Source organism: Canis lupus, chromosome X (assembly GCF_003254725.2).
Source record: "Canis lupus dingo isolate Sandy chromosome X, ASM325472v2, whole genome shotgun sequence".
Classification (NCBI taxonomy): domain Eukaryota; kingdom Metazoa; phylum Chordata; class Mammalia; order Carnivora; family Canidae; genus Canis; species Canis lupus.
Window position 1 is genome coordinate 32,719,015 of NC_064281.1, and position 24,999 is coordinate 32,744,013.

General features: G+C 37.9%; 1 protein-coding gene and 1 pseudogene across 10 annotated transcripts in view; one reads left to right on the forward strand and one right to left on the reverse strand.

Annotated features, from left to right (window-relative positions):
• SYTL5 (synaptotagmin like 5) overlaps positions 1-24,999 on the forward strand; it is a 286,474-nt gene that overhangs the window by 51,666 nt on the left and 209,809 nt on the right. The gene's annotated exons all lie outside the window — the stretch shown is intronic.
• LOC112655479 (ectonucleoside triphosphate diphosphohydrolase 5-like) lies at positions 99-11,328 on the reverse strand (annotated as a pseudogene).

Below are 24,999 nucleotides of genomic sequence, written 5' to 3' on the forward strand. Positions count from 1 at the left end.
TCAATTTAAAGGATATCACTATATTCTATTTATGTATTTTAAGGAATGATTATTTGCTCAAAATATTTTCAGAGGAGCTGTTTTATGTAGGAAGATTTTCAAATGTCATTTGATAGCAAATTTGAATTACTGCATTGCAATCTAAATCCCAAGTAACTATGTGTATTGAGCTTATAAGTGCTGTTAAACATCTCAAATGAAGTGAGGTAGCCTCTGGGGGTTTGTTCCAGGGTTTTCTCAAACTGGACTAGTTATATGATTTGGGTGGAAGCTCCCCCCAGGTCCAGGGTCCCACAGTCTTCTGACTGTGCCCATGCAGCTGACCTGTCAGAAAATTCACAGTAACCCAAGCTAACATGCCTTCATAGGATCCATCCATGATGCTAACACTGTCATTTGGTACCAGGAAAGGTGACTTCTTGAATATTTCTTACCTCAAAAAGCAGAGCCTGGGCTTGCTTGCTTGCTTGCTTGCTTTTTTTAAGATTTTATTTATTTACTCATGAGAGACACACAGAGAGGGGGAGGGTAGAGACATAGGCAGAGGCAGAAGCAGGCTCCATGCAGGGAGCCTGACATGGGACTCGATCCCAGGTCTCCAGGATCACGCCCTGGGCTAAAGGCCGTGCTAAACCGCTGAGCCGCCCAGGCTGCCCGAGCCTGGGCTTTCTGTTCTGGCAGTAAGTGCAGTCCTGCTTTTGCCTTCAGGACCACTGGGGCTCTTTCCAGTGACTTTGGGGGATTGAGTCTTTGGCCACTTCTGAGAGTCCTTGAACAGTCTCACCACCCTGCTTTACGTTGATCTACAAAAGCAGGAAGTCCTGGCTTCACAGAATCAAAAATTTCCCCTTCCAGAATTGGAAGCTGTCCTGGTATTTTCTGCACAAAGATGTAAACATGATTTCATGTTCCAGCGCTCCCTGCATCAAACATAATTCCATACAACGTGCTGGCACTGACATTGATGGGATACATGGAAGACAGGACCTTAAGCTACGTCTGCTGGTTTATATTTATATTTAGAATTCTGTTTATAACCAGGAGGTATGTAATGCTTTCCCATAAGAAATTCAGAGCAGTGTGTTGCCATTTCGGTGGCTCTAATAGTGATTGAAATTACCTTTTATGTGTGATGTGTATTCAGTTGGTCATCATAAAGAAGAGCCTACTTAATAATAGTTTTATTATAGAAGTTAATAATTTAACATGTACTGAATATCGATTTTTAACTAAATACTTTTTCTGAGAACTTTTTTTAGGGTATGATAGTTCCATTATCAGTCCAAAGGCCTGAGAACCAGAACAGCAGATGGTGTAAATTCTAGTCCAAGTCCAAAGGCAGAAGAACCCTTATGTTCTACCTCAAAGACTGTCAGGCAGAGAGAAGGAATTCTTTCTTACTCAGTCTTTAATTCTATTCAGGCCTTCAAGAGATTGGATGTGGCCCACTCACATTGGGAAGGGCAGTCTGCTTTATTTAGCCTACCAGTTCAAATGTTAATCTCATTCAGAAACCCTGTCACACATTCACCCAGAATAATGTTTAACTACATATCTGGACACCCTGAGGCCCAGTCAAGTTAACACTTAAAATTAACCATCATGCAGGATTTAGTAATTGATTGGTAAAGGAAAGTGTGAAATCTAAGTGGGATCCCAAGTTTCTGAATGAGGGCAACTAGGTTGATCATATCACTATCTTGCCTTCATATTACTGATACCAGCTCTACTTAAAGAGACTAGATGAATAAATGGATTCATTTCAATGGTAGTTTTTTAATCATATGTATTAATAGCAAAAAAAAATTATATAATTTGAGGTTAGGAGAGAATATTAGAGGAGTGTTTTATTTTATTATTTTTAAAAGATTTTACTTATTTATTCATGAGAGACACAGAGAGAGAGGCAGCAGAGACACAGGCAGAGGGAGAAGTAGGCTCCATGCAGAGAGCCCAATGTGGGACTCGATCCCAGGTCTCCAGGATCACACCCTGGGCCAAAGGCAGTGCTAAACCACTGAGCTACCTGAGCTGCCCTAGAGGAGTGTTTTAATAAACATGGTTTATATATTTTATGTAAATATGTGTCAAGCTCTACCCTGGAGCAAGACTCTCAATTGAAACATGAGTAAGACAGTCTTCCCTCAAAAAGCCAGTAGGAAAGATAGATCAATAGGTCATTATACTGTGGGTAAGTACAAATTAATATGTATAGTATATTGTGGGAAACACAGAGGAGAAACACATGATCAGGGATAGATAAAGGGGCAAGGAATACTTTCCAGAAAGGTATTAGGAAACCATAAGCAATATTGCTGTAAATGCATATTGCAAGGTGGGAATGGGGAGTGATGAGTATAAGTAGGGGCCAGACAATGAATGTCTTGTTTAATATGTTAAATTTGTTCTGTAGGTGATGGAGACTCATTAAAGGGTTTTTAGGAAATGGGAGAAGAGTTAAAATGGGCAGAAATGGTCAAAGTTCCATATAGGAAGATCTTTTGGTTGCTGTATGAATCACATACTTAGGACAGAATCAGACACAAGGATACCAGGTCAATTTATTGCAGTAGTTTAGAATCAGAGAGGTAAAGATTTGAACCAGAGATGTGTCAGCAGGAATAGAGACAGACTCTGGATTAAAGAAATGTTTAAAATATAGATTCCTGGGGTGCCTGAGTGGCTCAGTTGGCTAAATGTCTGCCTTTGGCTTAGATCACGATCCCCAGGTTCTGGGATCCAGCCCTGTCTTGGGCTTTCTGTTCAGTGGGGAATCTGTAAATAATCTTAAAAAAAAAAAAAAAACCCACAACTCCTCCCGCCCCCCATAGATTCATAAGACCCAAGTACTGTTGGAACGTGAAGGTCTGAGTGAGGCATAAGAATCAAGGATGACTTTAGATTCTTTTTTTAAAAAAGATTTATTTATTTATTCATGAGAGACAGAAAGAGAGAGAGAGGCACATACATAGGCAGAGGGAGAAGCAGGTTCCTCACAGGGAGCCCAATGTGGGACTCGGTCCTGGATCCCGGGATCACGCCCCAAGCTGAAGGCGGGCGCTAAACCACTGAGCCACCCAGGTGTCCCATGACTTTAGATTCTACCTCGGATTAATTCAGTACTATGATCTACGATAGGGAGGGGATGTGGTGTCAGTCTGCTAATGTTTCATAATAAATCACTCCAAAACCCAATGACTTAAAACAACAGTATTTATTCTCTTTCATTTTTCTGCCATTTGGTTGGGATTAATTGTTCTAGGCTGGACTTGTCTGAACTTGGACACAAGTGGCAGATTGGGTCTAGTTTTTGCTGACTCAGCTCCCTCCTTTCTTGGACCTATGGGTTAGCCAGAGAATGTTCTTTTAATGGCAAAGTCAGAAGCTCAAGAGCCCAAGTTCAATCACATAGTACATGTCAAACCCCTGCTTGTATATTTTATATATATATATATATATATATATATATATATATATTTCAAATAAAATAGTCTTAATTTAACCATCTCTTTTTAAAATTTAAATACAATTAATTAACATATAGTGTATTATTAGTTTCAAAGCTAGAGTTTAATGATTCATCAGATATATAACATGCAGTGCTCATTACATCAAGTGCCCTCTTTAATGCCCATCACCCAGTTACCCCCCCCTTCAGTTATATTTTTAAACATTCACTTGGTTAAAGCAACCTACATGGGTAAGCCCACAGTGAAGATGTAGGGAAGTATACACTATTTTTAGTGGAGGGAACTTCAACATCATGGCTCAGGCAATGGATAGAGAGAGAGGTGAAGAATTCGAGCTGAAAACTTAACACCGTGATGGCTATGTGGGTGGTGGATATGAGGACAGGACTGAAAGTTAGGGGACTGTTGCTCTACTTCAGAAATGATAGAGTTCAGGGCATGGGCACTAGAAAAGGGGAGGAGATGTTGAATTCGAGAAGCGTTCAAAGACGAGATGTTGTAACACAGAGGCCAGATTCAGGAAAAAGAGTCAAAGATGACTCTAGGCTTCTAGTTTGTCTGACTGAGATATAGGAGGAATAATGGTGAGTTCAGTTTAGAAAGCATGATCACATACTTTATCATTCAAATCAGGACAGTTTTGAAAATGTGAAAGATTGTTATTAATAATTATGCCATGGGGGTAAACCTGTCCTGAGACTGACCTCAGGAAAACTGGTTGATAGTCATTCTGAAGTAATCATGGTGAAATCTTTTTTTTTAAGATTTTATTTATTTATTCATGAGAGAGAGAGAGAGAAAGAGATACAGGCAGCGGGAGAAGCAGGCTCCATACAGGGTCGATCCTGATCCCGGTCCCCTGCTGCCCAAGGTGAGATCTTTTAGCATCAAATTGACACTTGAATGTGAAAGACCAGAGAGAGGTCTGATGTGATGATAAAGACTTGGGAATCATCAGCACACAGTGGGAAGTTTGAAAGCTGGAGCCTAGTTGAAATCATCCAAAGAAGCATATGTAGAGCATAATGAATAGAATGAGAAGAGGAGGGAAGGTTAGAGTAGATGATGGATGGGGAGCGAGAACAAATAAGAGGTGGCTTATGCCAAAGAGGGGAATTTAAAGGATCAAATAATCATATCAGGTCAGGGTCAGAGCTGCCTTTGGGTCTGACTGAAACCAGGAATTTGAACATGGTCAAGTTTTTTTTCACTCAGACTCTATATAGATTTTTTTTTTTTTTTCCGGTCAGGCTAGGTGAGCCTTTGAGGCTAGAGCCAGAAGGAAAACAGTGTTGCCTTGATAGCTCAGAATACAAAATAATCTTGGAGGAAGGCTCTGATTGGCTGAGTATGAGTCACATGCTCATCCCTGTACCAATTAATGCAGCCGAATGCTATGGTTGGCAGTCCCACCATAACTGCAAAGAAAGGGAAATTTTGTTGTCAGAAGAATGGAGGAAGATGTACTGGGCAGAAAGAATCAACTGTTACCATCCACAGTGGAGATTGGAGAGTTTTATAGAGGCACAAAGTTCAAGGGAGCAGGAAGTCTTAAGAAAGAGGCATTAAGTACAACTTCAAATGCGGTAAGCATGTGCAAGAATCTAAAGACTGACCTAGTCCTATTGTATTTGACAATTGGGATTTATTATAGCAGTTGCAGGAGAGCAGTGGGGTAAAAGTCAGATTATTGCAATTTGAGAAGTGACCAGAAGGTGGGTTGGGCACAGAAGAGTGTAGACTAGCATTTCAGTAATTTAGTAAATGTGAAAAAGAACAAGCTGTACAGTAGATTGATGGCAGTGTATGAGTGTTTTAGACTTGTTTATAGGCTAAGGTTTAGGAATCGGTAAAACTGGAGAGATTGGAGTTAAGAACATGTTTGCTGGGACAGTGCTGGGGAGGAGGGATGAAGTCAAGCACAAAGAGATGAATAGATTAGATTTGAAAAGGAAGAAAGACATTTGATCCTAGTGAGGAGGTTCAGCTGAGACTGGACATGGAGGAGTTAAAGGAAGGGTGGTACATTGAGAGGAAGAGCCATCTTCTGTGAGGGAGAACATCAGGGCCTGAGTAGTGAGCTTGAGAACAGCCCTGGAAAATTCACTGAAGGCAGTGCCTGAAGGAACTGACCAAAGATGAGGCAAAGAGTTCATAGGTGATTCTGGGGCCTGGCTGATTTGTAGGCCATGAGTTTTTGTCTTATTACCAGTCTGTAGGGCTGTGTGATTTTCTCTAGTTGGCGGAGCTGTGGACCTGAAGAAGGCAGATTGAGCCAGAGTTGGAACTTTAATGAGATCACTTAAATGGAGACAAGATGTTCTCCTCAAGGAGACTTAACAGTTTTAGAGTCAAATACAAGGTTTTCAGAAGAAATAAACGAGAACAAGAAGAGAGCTTTTTTGTTGTTCTGGTGTTTTGTCATGGTAATGGTAGACCTCTTCATGGGACTGCATTATAGTTTATCTTTGCTTTGAATTTCTGTTGTGATGAAGAGTTTGTAATTCTCAGACTGTGGTGGAATAAACTGACCCTTAGCAGATGTTTCACAATTTGCAAAGCTGATTTCATGTGGTGGGTTTCATGTTGTGAGTTTCATGTTGTGTTATGTTTCGGATAACCTCTTCCTCCCCAGCCCCCACTACATACACACAAATGGGCATTAGAGCGACATTATGTGCAAAGCCCTCTCGGTCAGTATCACTGTGAAACTCTGAAGAGTTGATCAAGTCCGTGTAACCAATTAAGTGTCAGGATATAACTTCAGGTTTCCAAGTTTCAAGTCATTATGCTATATAAGAAAAAGAGATTTATCAAAACTGTAACAAATAAACCTTTATTCAGCGATACTAAAAGTCTTAGAGGTCACTGAAACAAAGTCTTATCAATAGCTGGAAATATTTTATGGCATAGTATAAAGAACATGGAATCCCCTTATAACAAATGCAATATGAAATCCAGGACAAATGAGTCTTTCCCTATCTGAAATTGGGGTACAGTTTTTTCTTAAGTGCCTCACAGCATGGTCATGAAAAAAATCAAAGAGTATAACAAAACCTTTTAAAATAATAAATGAAATTATGATTTATTGAGTAATATTTTTTGTTGACATCATTTATATTCATTTGGCACCATAGCATAGATTATTTAGAAACTGTTGATTGCACCTTGGTCTCTTTCCAGGGAACTTGGAGGAATAGTATAATTTGGTTATCCATTATATGTAAATTTGTTTAAAAATACCAAAATTTTCCAGACTTCTTTTTTAATTTATGTAACAGATTTTAGCAGTCGCGAGACAAGGATTCAAAATATTTACTGTATTTGCAAAATTAGTGAGGTGGATGACTGGAATTATCTTCTACCACCATCTGTATCTCTTTATCCGAAAATAACATCTTTTACTTGTTCCTGTCCTTATTGTTAGGATTAAGAGATGCTGACCTCAAATTCTTTAAGGACAGGGGAGTTGTTCATGTCTTCTTAGTTGAGACTCACCTTTAGCCAGTAATTTCCTGACTAATCGGTGTAAGGAAGGGCTTAGATTTTAAGTAAGTGAATTTAGGATTACTTTTCCCCCCAAAGGATTCTATGAATTGGTTCAGTGGCTATTTCCTATCTGGGGACGTGAGTTCAAAGTCAGATTTTGTTAAGCTTACAACCTGAGCATTCATTTGCTCTGGAGCTTCTTGAGTATCACTGCAATGTGATTATGAGAAGAGGAGGAAACAAATGCAGAAGTTAGTTATTTACTTGTTACCTGTTTCTCACAGTGCACCATATTAAAAATGAATGCATACACAAGTTGCATTGATTCTCCCAAGCCAATTCTGCTCGTTGAACTGTGTGGGAGAGATATAAAATATGAATGTGTGGAATAATCTTATAATTCCAACTCAGACATGTTTTTAAATATATAGTCTCAGTTTAGGACCCATAAGAAGAAATTACATAATTGTAGCTAGAGAGCTCAGAGTTGCTGATTCCTGTTTATGCTCAGTATAATTTGGAATACCTTCCTAAAAATCTGTTCTTAAGTCATTTTAAATGGAATAGAGAAGTTTACTGTTAAAGTAAGTGGAGTGTGAAACTTTTTTTTTTTTTAAATTTTATTTATTTATGATAGGCACACAGTGAGAGAGAGAGGCAGAGACACAGGCAGAGGGAGAAGCAGGCTCCATGCACCGGGAGCCCGACGTGGGACTCGATCCCGGGTCTCCAGGATCGCGCCCTGGGCCAAAGTCAGGCGCTAAACCGCTGCGCCACCCAGGGATCCCTGTGAAACTTTTTATAAAACAAATAATCACTTATATGTATGTCCAAATTTTCATAAATTAGGTGTTGTTAAATTAAGATTTTTTTTCATTTAGGGATGCCTGAGTGGCTCAGTGGCTGAGTGTCTGCCTTTGGCTCAGGGTGTGATCCTGGGGTCTGGGATCGAGTCCCACATCAGGCTCCCTGCATGGAGCCTGCTTCTCCCTCTGCCTATGTCTCTCCCTATCTCTCTGTGTGTGTCTCATGAATAAATAAATAAATAATCTTTTTTAAAAAGATTTTTTTCATTTAGATATGTAATTTTATCTTAAGGTGCATCTATTTTTGTTAGATTTGAATTGGAGAATTCCTTTTATTTTACCTAAAGAATGGTCCACTTTGTAAATTACAATGTAATAGTGCTCATAAATCCTTTGTTTTTAACAATGGGTTTTCATTTTTAGGACTATGTGGAAGGCTATTTACACTGATCTTATTCATAACCAGCTTTATGGTAATCTTAAATGCTGCTTTTTTTGAAGAATTGTATTATCTTAAAAGTTCAGTACCCTGAAATTTGCATTATTTAAGAAAATCAGACAATGGAATAGTTTCTTCAGACAGAACCCATAAATGATTGTTTTAAAAAAGCAGCTTCACTGAAGTGTACTTTACATACAATAAAATTCACCAATTTAAATTGTATAGTTGGATGAGTTTCAACAAATGTGTACAATATTTAGTCATTACAAATGATATAGCACATGGCCATTACTTCAGAAAGGTCCTTCCTGCCAATTTGCAGTCAATCCTTTCCACCCCAGCCCCAGGTAACTACTGAGTTTCTTTTTTATGTCATAGTTTTGCCTTTTCTAGAACTTTATACATGGAATCACACTGTATGTGATCAATTGTGTCTGGCTTCTTTCACTTTATATACTTCTGAGATATATCCACATTGTTAGTTGTTTGTTCCTTTTCATTGCTGAGTGGTATTCTATTATATAGATCTATTACATTGCGTTTATCTATTCACCGTTTGATGGACGTTTAGGTTGTTTCCAGTTTGGGACTATTATCAATAAAGCTGTCATGATCATTGTAATACTGGTATTTCCATGGACATATATTTTCACTTCTCTTAGATAAATACCTCCTAGTGGGATTCTGTGCCTTATGGTACTGTGAGGTTTAGCATTAAAAGAAACAGTCCAGTTGTTTACCAATTGTACTGTTTTTAATTCACAGTAGCAAAGTATGAAAATTCAATTGCTAACATATGGTATGGTCAGTCATTTTAATTTTAAGCATTCGTGTAGGTGTATGGTGGCTTCATGTTATGGTTATAATTTACTTTTCCATAATGAATAATGGTGTTAAACATGTTGCCTTGTGCTTATTGGCCATGCATATAGCTTTGATAAAGCATTTGCTCAAACCTTTTGCCCATTTTTTTTCCTTTTGCCCATTTTAAAAAGTTGGTTGGTTTCTTACTATTGAGTTACAAGATTTTTAAAAAAAAAAAACATGTTTTATATATGAATCCCATATCTGCTAATTGTTTTATAAATATTTTCTTAGGAGTATCTTCTTATGACTAAAAATTTTAAATTTTGATGAGGTGCATTTTATTAATGTTTTTCCTTTGTGGTTCATGCTTTTTGTGCCATATGACCTCTTTGCCTAACCCCAAGTCAAAGATGTTCTTTTATATGTTTTTCTAGAAGTGTTATAATTTTAGCACTCATATTTAGGACTACTACTCATTTCCAGTTAATTTTTGTATATAGTATAATGCAAAATTTGAGATTAATTTTTTTCCATATGGGTATCTAATTGTTTAAGCACCCTTTGTTGAAGACTATCCTTTTCTCACTGAATTAACTTGGCACATTTGTTGAAGATCAGTTGAGTGCACGTGTTTGTGTGTGTGTGTTGGGGGGTTCTGTTTCTAAATTCTCTAGGTCCATAGTTTCTGAGCTGTGAAAACTTTCTAAATAACTCATCTTCATATTGTTTACTCTGTTCTCTGTGCTAAGTCTGTATCTCATAAATATTTCTGTCATTGAATATACGTAATGCGTTATAATTCTGTGTTTGCATAGTTGCCTTTCCTAGTAACTTATGAGCTTTTTGAGGGTAGGGATGTGTCCTCCTCTTCTGTATTCTCACTTGCTAACACTGGGCACATAACAGGCATCCAAATATAATTGTTGGGTTAAAATAAACAATATGGAAATTAGGTTAGAGTGTTAAATATTTTATCTATACATGTGTGATTGGTATTATTTTTGTAAAATCTAAGCAAATTTTCAGAGCACTTGGGTGGCTCAGTGGTTGAGCCTCTGCCTTTGGCTCAGGTCTTGATCCCAGAGTCCCAGGATCGAGTCCCACATCTGGCTCCCTGCAGGAAGCCTGCTTCTCCCTCTGCCTATGTCTCTGCCTCTCTCTCTCTATGTCTCTCTTGAATGGATAAATAAAATCTGTAAAAAAAAAAAAATCTAAGCAAATTTTCTCACTTTATTAGTTATCTAGTATTGTTGCATAGCACCAGTGTCAGTGTGTTTCCTGATATCATGGGCAGCTTAATTTTGACCAGTTGGTTAAGGTTTTCTTCTTAGAATCTGTTCTTTGACCTGACAATAAATACAAGTCATAACTGTTAGTATAATCTCAGTCACTGTAGTAAGGGCCAACATGTATTACCTCATGTAACATTCAGGACAAATGTATGAGGCGGTTACTGTCATTGTGCTCATTTTATAGATGAGGAACAGAACTAGGAAGATAAGTAACTTGCTCCAGGTAACATATATGATCAGTGGCAGAGAGACAGCTGGTATCCCGTTATTGAAACAGTACTTTGTAATCATTGCCTGGTTTCATCCAGGAAGGTTCAGTTATAAATTGATCTTCATCTAAATTGAGTATTGTCAGTCCTTGGGGGTCTGAAATATGACATAATATCCTTGCTAAAAAGTAAGGCACTGAATTTATTGTCTTTGCATATATATGCAGTTATTTTCACAGGTAGAGTTTGCCATTTCATATCATATTTCTCAGTAATACCAAATGGCTTTTGCAACTTGCTCAAGATATTACAGAAAGCATTGTGATGTGATATTTAGCCTGACATTTCCCCTTTAGAAAGAGTGTCCTTTGGGCATGAGAGCTGTTTGTCCTCCTGAGCCTGGTTTGAAATACAAATGCCACAGGGCCACATCCCTCTTAATCAACTAATACCTCAGTGCTCTTTGCTTACTTTAGACTTTATTAACAAGGATGAGTCTTATAAGCAAAAAAAGAGAGAAAGAAAAAAGAAAACAAGCAAGCAAGCCTGAAAGTATCTATAGTTTGTATCTCAATTTTTCCCAGTTCCAACTCTAATACAGGCCCAAATCCCAGCCTTTCTCAACTCTAATTTTTCTGATAGGCATGAGTTGTATGGGATTTCCTCTAAACCTAGGACTGGTGTTTCTTACCCTATTCCAAGACTGAGAAGTTCTTCTGTCTTGCTCCCCTTCTCAATATGGCACCCATCATCTTTGAGAATTTCTCAGCGCCTTCCTTCTTTACCACACCAGTCCCTGAAGTCTGGCTTCATGGTGATGCATTCATTCTAATACTTGGGATGGTGATAAGAGAAATACCCAAAGGTAACTAAGTAGCCTTCACCATCTTCTATTTGCCTCATGTTGCATTTATCTTCTTTAATCCTTACAACTTGGTGAAGCAAGTTCTATTATCACCTCTGTTTTATACATAAGAGAAATTTGAGGCTTAGATGCTTAGGTTTCTTGCCAAAGGTCACACAGCCCATAAGTAGTAGAGACAAGGCATGAACCTACCTTTCTTTGACGGAGGAATGACTACTTTTAATCACTACTTCATAATGTCTCACAAAAACCCCAAGAATGCCTCACAAATGGATCTGGGACTACTTTTTGAGCCAAACAGAGCATAGTATTATGATAATCATAACTTTTGTATCATCCATTCTTCATAAAGCACGTTGTATCCATTATCTGGATATGATTCATATGCTGCCATTGGTTTTTCAATGAAGCTACATTTGCAGCTTAGCAGGAATGTTAGGAAGACATTGGGGAATTTAGGAAGTGTCTTCTGCAGGAGAAGAGGAATCGGATAAAATGACCTTGGGATGAGTAGCAAAATCAATTTTTTTTTGCATTTACTTTAATGGGAAACCTCCTTACCTTGCTTTGAAATGAATAGACTCAGCTTCTTGACTAAATTGATAGGAGAGGGAACTTGAGAGATAATAACTTCACTGAATTTATTTCTAGCCTTTCTGATTCAGAATGTGTCTGTTGATTTAGAAAGTTTTGTCTCAGACAGATTCATTCTCATGTTCCCAGGACATTTGTTTGGTTCTACCTGAAGGTTACAGGATGAAAAGGATGGTCTGTGACAGGACTTTGTAAGATTCAAAACAAAAGTGAAACAAAGCTGCTAAGCAATTGGATGTCCTATGTTCTAACTCTGCCCCTTCATTAGCTTCCTTTGTAAATTGGAGCAAGAATATCTCTGAATGCCACTTTGCTCACCTAAAAAGATGATTAGATAACACCTAAAGACCTTTCTACCTCTAAGATATTTTGTGTTTGAATATATTCCTAATGTTCTCTAAAGTTATCTAATCTTTATTTGTAGTAGATGCCTTACATCAATACAACTACTGAGGAATACCACATAACAGTGATCCTCAAACATTTTGGCCTTGGACCTGTTAAATATTATTGAGGACCTCAAAGAGCTTTTGATTCTGTGGGTTCTATCCATCAATATTTACCAGATTAGAAATTAAAGCTGAGAAAACTTTAAACCTAAGAACACAAAAACACATGTTCCATTAGCTGTCAGAGTGATGGCATCTTTGCAGGTCATAGAGGCTCTGGAAAATTCCACTGTACACTCATGAGAAAGAGTAAAAAAGGCAAATAAAATCTTGGTATTATTAAGAAAATAGTTTTGACCTCATAGGCTTACTGAAAGGGTCTTGGGGATCTCTAGGGGTTTTTTGAAGCATTTTGAAGCATTTTGAGAAATGCTGCCATAGAACTTATGTATTTAATTTCTTTATGAATGAAAGCAGATTGACATTTAGATAGTCCAGTTCAGTATTATCTGCCCCACATCCATTCTAGGTTCTTTACTCAATTGTGGGCTAACATATTAACAGGATGGGCCTTGTTCAAGAACTATTTTATAACAGTGCTATTCATCTCTTCTCTGGACACCAGAATCCAGACCTCAGTTGTTGATTGGATCCAGAGGTTGAGAGATATCTTTTTGTTAATTCTTGAAGGAGTTCCTTTAAGATTTTATAATAATAACTGAAGGATTAATTTGAAAAGCATGAACATACATTGTGGGATAAACAAAATAGTATGCACTACATAATTTGAGAAAAATTTAGATATAACAAATTAGATATAGTGTAGAGTATGGTTCTAGTATTAATTTCCACTTAAACTGTACTAGAAATGGGTGAATCCAACAAAATATAAGAGAAACGTCTCTTTGGTTCTTAGGATTTTCTTCTCTTTTAGTCATCTAGGTTCTAAGTCATCTATTAACCCTGTGCTGTGTACATCTGCTCCTCCCTCACCCAAGGAACTGTTCGTTTCTGCATATAATAAAGGATTTTCTATCCATTTTAGAGGATTCTCATTCTTTCTGACTGTAATTGTTTTAAGTTCAAACTTGAATTCCAGAATTTTCCACCTGTAATTTATTGTTCTAGCTATGTTTTTCTCAATATATTCTTATGAAAATTTGTTAATGTTTGAATGTAGTGAAACTCATTGCCCTTCAAAATTATTGCAGTGGGTTACTGGAGAATGATCTCATTCTCCACTCTTGCGGGATGGTAGAGAAGTATGATGGTACATCTTGACATTTTGTTGGAAAAGAGAAATCTAAGGCTGAATATCCCTGATCAAAAGTCTTCTCCAATGCTGAGTTAGTGCTGTTAATTTCTTTGTCATATTATTACCCTTCCTTAGCAGATGCTGTTGATGCTTCACCCTTAATACCTCAATACTTAACTATTCCTCTATGAGCCAAAGGTTTCTTATTGTAAGTGCATGTGATTCTCTGGGAAATTTTCCTGGCTATAGATGTGTGCTTTGGAGTATAGGGATAGCCATAAATAAATAAATGGATAGGTAGGTAGGTAGATAGATAGATAGGTAAAAATAAAATAAAATATAAAAATAAATAATAAAAATATAAGTTAAAAAATATAAAAAATTCTGTGGACGTAAAGCCCACAGAAGCAGCTCAACCAATGATAGGAGTTTGTGGATATATACCTCATCCCCCTCACTTTGAGTTGAAACAATTCTGAAGCATATTCTCTGCAGCCTCCTATATATCTCCAATGGAACTGAGCCCCAGTTGCCCATAGCAGAAGGAACTCATTAATGTACCTTGCATTGGTTTTCTTCCCTTCTCTCACTACTGACGTTCCTCTGGATCACCTCCCATTTTCACTCAAAACCATGTTTCAGAGTCTGCCTTGAGGTAATCCTAAACTAAGACACCCCCCTCCCCCAAAACCTGTTTTTCTCTTTTTAGTGTTCTGTGTCCATTTATGGACTATCTGTATCAATACTTCTTGCTCCATGTAGCACTAGTGCTAATTTTCAATCTAGAGCCATTCACTCTTCCATGGTAGCACCTGGAGCTTATAGTCAGTCAGTGGTATCCTGGTAAATGTTTAGCAATCTGCTCTCCCCATAAACTCCCTCATTTATAGCTTTTGTTGATTACTGTGGTATATGTAATCCTACTATGGCTGATTAGAAGCTACCAATATGGTGTCCAATATGGAACTCAAGGTTGAGATGAGATGTACACAGTTGACTCCAGTGAGCCAATAAAAGCTGGCTTTAGCACAACTTTGTTGACTGGGGTAAACTGTCACAAAATGGGGTGCTGCAGAGATGAGTGTCTGACAGAATTTCTGGATGCTTGAGTGTAAATATACTCCCTCATGGCGTAGATGAGAATTCTGAGGGCCAGGGGAGGAAGGGATCTGTCCGTTATGTAACACAGTTAAGGAGACCAAAAGTCAGGGCTTTGTGGTTTTTGACCATTGGTGCAGATGATAATGGTCATAGGTACAACAAAAAATATCTGGTTTTCCAAGTTGAGTGATAATGGTGAAATATATATTGAGGATGTAGCTAGGAGATAGGGTTAGGTAAGGAAAAATGTGACTAGTGCCTTAATAGGTTGTCTTTCTTCCCTTCCATACTTCAATAAAAAGTTATTGATTGCTTCTGATATTCCTGGAATGATGTTAGGTACCAGGAATTCAACTTTGAACAAAATGAAACAAATTCTTCTCCTGAAACCAATATTGCACTGTATGTGAATGAGCTAAAATGTAAATTAAAAAAAAAACAACAGTTCCTGTCCTCACACATTTTATGTACAGGTAAGAATAAAGTTGCTAAACTACTAACTGCAAATATAATAAATATTAAGAAAAAAGAAGTACAAGGTGATCTATGCTAACAGAGTCTTAACCTAGTCTAGAACTTAGAGGAGGAGGATTCTAGGGAGAGGAAACAGGTGTGGGGCTCAGAAAGATTGATTTGTAGAGCCAGATTAAGAGCAGAAGAACAATACTGGAAGTATAACAAGATAGAGAACACAAAAAGAATTCTGAGAGACATTACTGTATATGATTATAAAGAGTATTTGATTTGTTGTTTGGTGGGGCTGGGTTTGGAGAGTCAGAGATGGGGAGTCATTGAATGGATTTAACCAGGGAAGCAGCATGCTTTTGTTTGTTTTAAAAAGGATAATCATGATTATGGAGCAGTAAAGGAACCAAGCTTGGACTAAACCAGGAGAGTCACTCTGGTATCATTAGGATCCTACAAATCTTAATGGCAGTGATCATTCCAATAATTCCATTACACTTTGGTAGTTTAGCTAAACAATTTGATAGGTAGATAGAATGTAAATATTATTTATGATATTTTAATTTTATTTATACCTGCTAATCTAAATTCTGTTCTTTATACTACCCTAGGTAGGTATCTGGCCATAGAAGCTGCAATTGAAAAAATAATAATAACAGAAAAAATGCCAGGTATTATTCTAAGTACTTTAAAAATATTAACTTATTTAATATATACAACAACCCTATAATATGGGATCTATACTTTTTCTTATTTTAATAAACTCAAATACAGAGAAGTAACTTGTGCAAGCTTACCTAGATAATAAGTGGTAGAGATAGGATTCAAACCCGAGCCTTCTCACTCCAGTGTCTGAATATTCTCCCCTGTGCCATAGTCATTTTTAGTACTTTATCATCTATGCAGGTGATTGGTTGTAACAAGTTCAACAATTTTTTTCCCTCACTGAAGTAAATTTTCTTCAGCTCTGTGATTTGCCAGTTTGACTGCATTTGTCTTATAACTTTGTTACTTAGTTGGAGTAATTGAACTTCTTATTTAGATAATCAGAATCCAATGCTTTTTTTCCTTCTCTTATATAAAAAACATATGTGATACTTATTATGGAGCAGGTGCTGTTGTAAATTCTTCACAAATGTTATCTCATTATAACTCAAAGAGGCATGTAATATCATCTCCATTTTATAAGTAAAGAAACTGAGGCATCAAGAGTTTAAACAATAAGGCCAACGACACATAGATAATAAGCTAATTGGGAATCAGACTTAGGCAATCTGGCTTAAGTGCCATACTTTTAACCTTTAGGCGGTAGTCTTTCTTACCCAGAAGTTAGTGCAGCCTAATCCTGAAGAATTCTAATGTGTAGAATGGTGATAACAATTGTTTCACCTTCCTAGACAAAATACTTGGAATTCTTCTAATCTTTCCCAATAGTACAATTTGGCACTTATGTATACTGTTATTTTCAGTTTGAGATAGGAAAGACAACATTAATAAAGCAAAAGCAATACAGTATTCTGAACTCTTAATATAAACCACTTGAAGGTTGATTCTATAGCCTATAGTTCTTTAAACTTCCCAGAGGCCCCAGGTTGGAGGAGCCATTATAAATGCTCTATAATTTGCTTCTTTTTTTAAAAAAAAATTTATTTATTCATGAGAGGCACAGAGAGAGAGAGAGAGTCAGAGACACAGGCAGAGGGAGAAGCAGGCTCCATGCAGGAAGCCCAACCTGGGATTCCATCCCGGGTCTCCAGGATCACGCTCTGGGCTGCAGGTGGCGCTAAACCGCTGAGCCACCGGGGCTGCCCTATAATTTGCTTCTTGATTGATTGACATGTCTTTGATTTCCATACTAGAACTGATATAGTGACAGCCTGCCTAATTTTAAGTCCTATCACATGAATAACAACAAAACTTCTATATTTCTTTCTTAGATATATCTAAATATGAATTACAATGACTTCTATTACAGTTCTTCTTGTATCAAGTATATATGCTAGAAAATAGACATCATCTTTAAAAAAATTTATATTTAACTTTTGTATAGAGCTATAATGGCTTATAATTAAGGAAAAGCACTTATCAATGTCATCCATCAAATTAGCTCTTCATCATCATTATTATTTCTTGAACAAATATGTGAAGTAAGTGTGAATCTGCACCATGCAATTCTGTGTCTTGATGGGCTCAGGTAATAAGAATATCACTTTAGCTTTAAATAATGTATCTAGTTGTGAGAACATTTTCAGATGCATTATCTCTTTTGATCTCTTCTGACATTTTATACTGCTTTCACTTCATTGAGTTTTTCCTATCTTAAATTAAAACTCTAGGTGTTGTCACAAATAACCAGAGAGGACATAATGTGGGGTTGTACTGTAAATATGTCAGGCTGAGCTTCCACTCAGTAAAATGCAACCCTTTACATGCTGTCATAAAGGATAGCATGACTCATAGTATTTTTACAGGTGACTAATGATTTATAGATGTGTGATTATAATTACAAAGAATGACTTTGCCCCCTTTCCTGAATTTATTTCTTCCTTCTCCCTACTTCCCTTGACCTTGATAAGATCTACTTTGTATAACTTTTCACTACTCAGATGCTTCATATGGCCTCCTGGCTGGCTTTTGATTTGCTTGAGGTTATTGTTGAACTACCCAATGGAAAAAATGAGCCACTTGAGTTTAAGAACCACCCAGATCTTCTGGGGGAAAGTCACCCAACCAAGATCTCCTGGGTCACTTAATTATTTAACAAACAGTATTGAGAGTAAGTTCTTGGCACTGAGCTTGGCATTAGATATTCAAAGTTGAATAACATTGACCCAACCTCAAAGGGATCTTGGTCTTTGGGAATAACTAGAGTGAGAAGTACTTGAAATTGATATCTAGATGTTCTACTCATCAGCTGTCTTTCATGTATAAACTGAGCAGTATGATAATTATTAAATATTTAACATAAACTACGTACTTTATATGTATTACCTGATTTGATTTTCCCCCAATTTTTCAAGAAAGGTATTTTACTGATGAGGAAACTTACAAAGGTTGCAGCAGCTAAGACTTAAAAAATAGAGAAATTTCAGTCAGTAGAACAAAATGCTATTTTGTACCACAGATTAGCAAACAACATCTATGTACTAGGATGTACACGAACATCTATGTACTAGGATGTGAGGTGGGAAAATGCATAAGGTCTGAAAGTTGGAACTTTAACGACCTTAAGTCCCTTTTACATTAGCCTGGTTTACATCATCTGCCATTTCATGTCAGAGGATCAATCAACTATTTATAGCAGTTCCAGTGACAGGAAATGCATATAATATTTGAGATAGTCCATCCCACTTTTGAACTACTGTCATGGTAATAATGAGCATACATCTAATACCTATGATTTCTTCTTACGGGACCTAGTTATGTTGCTAAAGAGACAGAATTTCCTAATTGAGCAAATGCTTTTTGCCCATGTCCTAAGTGTGAATTGAAGACAGTTTTTGGCCTGCAAGGGAAGAAAACCTGCTGATTGTCTGGATTTGCAATATTTTGGCTCCTGGAATAGTTTTTTCCTTATTATGTCTTATGAACTTGTTTAATGTCAATAGACCCCTGATCTACATTTACTGTGCTGACAAGGATCATGTTTCTGAGCCTGGATAAGGATGAAATCTTTGAGATATTTTTACCAGAGTCATGACTGATACCCTAGGCAATCACTCAGTAGCCCGGCTATTGGGACTCTGGAGGCAACTCACCACTCTGACCTTGATACAGGGAACATGAACATTTTATGATTTTCTTTCTCCATGTGTTGAGTTGGTTAAACATAGAATACTATGGGAACAATTAGGAGGGCAGCTAACTCATATTTGTTGAGAAAAGGTTTTCCAGAGTCAACAGACATTAGAACTAATTTTACTTTTTCTTTTTTTAATTTAATTTGCCAACATATAGTATAACACCCAGTGCTCATCCCATCAAGTGCCCTCCTCAGTGCCCATTACCCAGTTACCCCATCCCCCTACCCACCTCCCCTTCTGCAACCTTTTGTTTGATTCCATGAGATAGGAGTCTCTAGTGGTTTGTCTTCTCTAATTCTTCCCCACTCAGTTTCCTTCCTTCCCCTTATAGTTCCTTTCACTATTTCTTATATTCCACATATGAGTGAAACCATATGATGATTGTCCTTCTCCAGTTGACTTATTTCGCTCAGCATAATACTCTCCAATTCCATCCGTGTCGAAGCAAATGGTGGGTATTTGTCTTTTCTGATATTTCCACCCCAATGTTCATAGCAGCAATGTCCACAATAGGCAAACTGTGGAAGGAGCCATGATGTCCTTCGACAGATGAGTGAATAAAGAAGATGTGGTATATATACATAATGGAATATTACTCAGCCATTAGAACTAATTTTAAAAGAGGAAGAGGTAGCCAGGCGAAGTTGGATAGTTGGAGTGGGAAGCAGGGCATGTCCTAAGATAAAGAACATTATGTGTGATGATACCAAAATATGAGAGAACAGGACATATTTGAACAATTGCAAAGGATTCAACATAACTTCTGAATTTAATGTTTTTTTATCTTTATTGAGGTATAATTTATGTTCAGTAAACTATCAATTTAAAGTATGTAGGGATGCATGGGTGGCTCAGCATTTTAGTGCCTGCCTTTAGCTCAAGGCGTGATCATGGGGACCCGGGATCGAGTCCCACGTCAGGCTCCCTGCATGGAGCCTGCTTCTCCCTCTGCCTGTGTCTCTGCTTCCCTCTCCCTCTCTCCCTCTCTCTCCCTCTCTCTCTCTCTCTCTGTCTCTCATGAATAAATAAATAAAATCTTAAAAAAATAAAGTATGCAATTCATAAGATTAAAAAAAACTTATTGTTATATAATTTATGTATAACATGCACATATTTTAGTGTGCAAGTCTCAGGTTTTTTTTTTAAGATTTTATTTATTTGATCATGCCCTGAGCCAAAGTCAGACGCTCAACTACTGAGCCACTCAGGCATCCCTGGAAGATCAGTTCTTGACCACCACAGTAAAGCCAATGTGACAATAAAGTGGGTTGAATGAATTTTTCGTTTTCCTAGTGCATATAGAAGTTAGGTTTACACCGTATTGTAGTCTATCAAGTGTGCAACACTGTTATGTCTAAGAAAACAATGTACATACCTTAATTTAAAAAGTACTTTATTGCTAAAAAGTGCCTGCCATTGTCTGAGCTTTTAGCCAGAAGTAATCTTTTTGCAAATGGAGGGTCCTGCCACGATGTTAATGGCTGCTGAGTAGTCAGGGTGTTGGTGGTTGAAGGTGGGGGCTGTGGCAATTTCTTAAAATAAGACAACAATGAAGAATGCTACACCAATCCACTCTTCCTTTCATGAATGATTTCTCTGTAACATGTGATGCTGCTTGATCACATTTTATCTACAGAACATCTTTCAAATGGGAGTCAGTCCTCTCAAACTCTGCTGCTACTAAGTATATGTAATATTCAAAATCCTTTGTTGTCATTTCAACAATCTTCACAGCATCTCCAGTAGTAGATTCCATCTCAAGAAACCACTTTCTTTGCTCATTCATAAGAAGCTTTGAAGTTCCATCACGAGATTGCAGCAATTCAACCCCATTTTAGGCTCCAGTTTTAATGCTAGTTCTCTTGCTATTTCTACCACATCTGCAGTGAGTTCCTCCGCTGAAGGCTTGAACCCCTCCAGCTCATCCATGAGGGTTGGAATCAACCTCTTTCAAACTCCTGTTTGTGATGATATTTCTTTCCATGAATCATATTCTTCGTGGCATCTAGAATGGTGAATCCTTTCCAGAAGGTTTTCAGTTTACTTTGCCCAGATCCATCAGAGGAATCACCTATAGCCTTGCAAAATGTATTTCTTAAATAATAAGACTGGAAAGTCAAAATTACTTCTTGATTCGTGGGCTGCAGAATGGGTGTGATGTTATCTGCCATAGAAACAGTGATCTTATTGTCCATCTCTTGGGTGACCAGGTGCATTTGCAATGAGCAGTCATATTTTGAAAGGAATCTTTTGGGCAGCCTGAGTGGCTCAGTGGTTTAGCGCCACCTTCAGCCCAGGGTGTGATCCTGGAGACCTGGGATCGAGTCCCATGTAGGGTTCCCTGCATGGAGCCTGCTTCTCCCTCTGCCTGTGTCTCTGCCTCTCTCTCTCTGTGTCCTCATGAATGAATGAATGAATGAATGAATGAATCTTTAAAAAAATTGAAGGAATCTTTTTTTCTGAGCAGTAGGTATCAATGGTGGGCTTAACATTCAGTAAACCGTGTGTAAACAAACATGTGGTCATTCAGGCTTTGTTCCATTTACAGAGCAAAGGTAGAGTAGATTAAGGATAATTGGATAATTCTTAAGTGCGCCAGGATATTTGTAATGGTAAATGGGCATTGTCTTCAACTTAAAGTCACCACCTGCGATAGCCCCTAAAGAGTCAGCCTGTCCCTTGAAGCTTTGAAGCCAGCCATTGACTTCTCTCTAGCTATGAAAGTCCTAGATGGCATCTTCTTACAGTTTCATCTACACTGAAAATCTGTTGTTTAGTGTAGCCATCTTCAATGATTATCTTAGCTAGATCTTCTGTACACCTTACTGCAGCTTCTGCATCAGCACTTGCTGCTTCACCTTAAACTTTTCTGCTACAGAGATGTCTTCTTTCCTTAAACCTCATGAACCAACCTCTGCAAGCTTCCGCAGCTTCCTTACCTCTCAGCCTTCATAGAACTGAAGAGAGTTAGGACCTTGCTCTGGATTAGGCTTAGGCTTAAGGGAATGTTGTGGCTGGTTTGTTCTTCTATCCAGACCACTAAAACTTTCTCCATATCAGCAAGAAGGCAGTTTCATTTTCTTATCATTTGTGTGTTCACTGGAGGAACACTTTTAATTTTCTTCAAGCAGTCTTCCTTTTGCATTGGCCAACTTGGCTAAGTGTGTGGCATAAGAGGCCTAGCTTTTAGCCTATCTTGGTTTTTGATATACCTTTCTCACTGAACTTATAATCATTTCTAGTTTTTTATTTAAACTGAGATACGTGCAACCCTTCCTTTCCTTTGAACATTTAGAGGCCATTGTAGGATTGTTAATTGGCCTAATTTCAATATATATATATATTTTAATTGGAGTTCAATTTGCCAACATATAGCATAACACCCAGTGCTCATCCCACCAAGTGCCTCCCTTAGTGCCTGTCACCTAGTCACCCCAACCCCCGCCCACCTCCCTTTCCAATACCCCTTGTTGGTTTCCCAGAGTTAGGTATCTCTCATGTTCTGTCCCCCTCTCTGATATTTCCCACTCGTTTTCTCTCCTTTCCCCTTTATTCCCTTTCACTATTTTTCATATTCCCCAAATGAATGAGACCATATAATGTTTGTCCTTCTCTGATTGACTTATTTCACTCAGCTTAATACCCTCCAGTTCCATCCACGTTGATGCAAATGGTGGCCCTTAGCCCAGCTCCTCGTGGGGGCCACTCCCCCCTTGGATGCTTTTTTATTTATTTATTTTTCCCCTCTTCCTACCTTGATAGAAGTGCGAACTCTTCTCACTGTAGCGTTCCAGCTGTACTCTTTAAATCTCAGGCCGAATTCGTAGGTTTTTTAGGATGATTTGAAAGTTATCTAGGTAAGTTGGGGGGGACAGGTGACCTGGGGACCCCATTCCTCTGCCGTCTTGCCCCGCCCCCTCACCTAATTTCAATATCATTGTGTGTCAGGGAATAGAGAGGCCTGAGGAGAGGGAAAAGGATGGGAGAATGGCCAGTCAATGGAGCAGTAAGAACACACACAATATTAATTGATTATTACATTTGTCATCTTCTGCAGGTACAGTTTATAGCACCCCAAAACAATTACAATAATAACATCAGAGATCACTGATCACAGATCACTATAGCAAATATAATAATAATGAAAAAGTTTGACATATTGTGAAAATTAGCGGAGTTTGACACAAAGACATGAAATGAACAAATGCTTTAGGAAAAATGGTGTTGATGTACTTGCTCAACCTAGGATTGCCAAAAGCCTTCAATTTGTGAAAACACATTATCTGCAAAGTACAATAAAGTGAAATACAGTAAAACAAGGTATGCGGGATCCCTAGGTGGCGCAGCGGTTTGGCGCCTGCCTTTGGCCTAGGGCGCGATCCTGGAGACCCAGGATCGAATCCCACATCGGGCTCCCGGTGCATGGAGCCTGCTTCTCCCTCTGCCTGTGTCTCTGCCTCTCTCTCTCTCTCTCTCTCTCTCTCTCTCTGTGACTATCATAAATAAATAAAATTAAAAAAAATAAAAAATAAAAAAAAAAACAAGGTATGCTGATAGTATTTTCCTTGTCCAAAATGAAGCTTGAGCAGGCTTCACAACTTTTCCCCAGTCACTGTAGATAACCGGAAATCTTGTTGCTATAAGGCCATGGATACAGAACTAATTAATTACATGAATCCCTGTAATTTAAGATTTTATTTATTCATGAGAGACACAGAGAGAGAGGCAGAGAAATAGGCAGAGGGAGAAGCAGGTTCCCTGTGGGGAGCCCAATGTGGGACTTGATCCCAGAACCCCAAGATCATGACCTGAGCCCAAGGCAGCTACTCAACCACTGAGCCACCCAAGCATCCTAGATACAGAATAACTTAATAAATAATTTGTGGCCAAGAAATTAGTAAGTAAGACAGGACATAATTAAAATGAAATTCCTTTAATTATGTGTGAAAACCTTTCTCACACACTTTCCTAACAATATATGTCCCTGCTGATACATCTGAAGAAACGAGCAGTAACAGAAGGTTGTCACTGGCCTCTGGAGATGGTTCTCCACTGATGGGGAGGGTTTGAAAGAGTTGATTTTTTATTGCTGCCTAAAATTTCATAATATAAACACAACACTGTTTAATCACTATTTTTGAAAAACTAACTACTATGTTTTTTCAGATATTTTGCCACATCAAAAAATATTGCGGCAAATGTATTTTTTTGCATAGATCTTTTGCCTTTGTTGCAGGAATTTCTTAGATAATTGATCACGGAGTTAAATTCCTGGGTCATAGGGGATGAAAATATTCAACATTCAAAGATATTGCCGGATTACTCTTTAGGAATTTGTCTGTTACAGTCTTTACAGAACCCTTTAAATGTTTACTAATGTGATAGGTATGACATTTTACTTCATAGTCCTTTTAGTTTGTATTTTGCTGAGTATGAATGGTACATTAGCTCAGGTGGCCATAGCAAAATATCGCAGACCAGGTGGGTTAAACAATAGAAAGTTATTTCTCATAGTTCTGGAGGTCAGAAGTCTGAGATCAGGGAATCAGCATGGTCAGTTCTGGTGAGAGCATGCAAATCACTACCTTCTTATGGTGTCCTCACATGGCAAAGAGAAAGAGAACAAGCAAACTCTCTGGCTTATCTTTTTATAAGAGTGCTAATCCCATCATGATGACCCCACCTTAATGACCTCAACAAACTCTACCTCTCAAAGGCCCCATCTTCAAATGCCATCACATGAGGGACTAGGATTTCAACATAAGACAATTCAGAAAGATTTGATCCATGTATACACCCATGAAACCACTGTTACCATGAATTTGCAGAATATTTCCAGTTTCCTAGCACCCCTTGCCGTCTATCCCTCCCTCCATCCCTGGCCCCAGGACAATAATGATCTACTTTCTGTCTCTATGGATTAATTTACCTTTTCTAAAATTTTGTACAAATGGAATCATATAACATATACAATTTGTGTCTGGCTTCCTTCACTCAGCAAAATGATTTTGA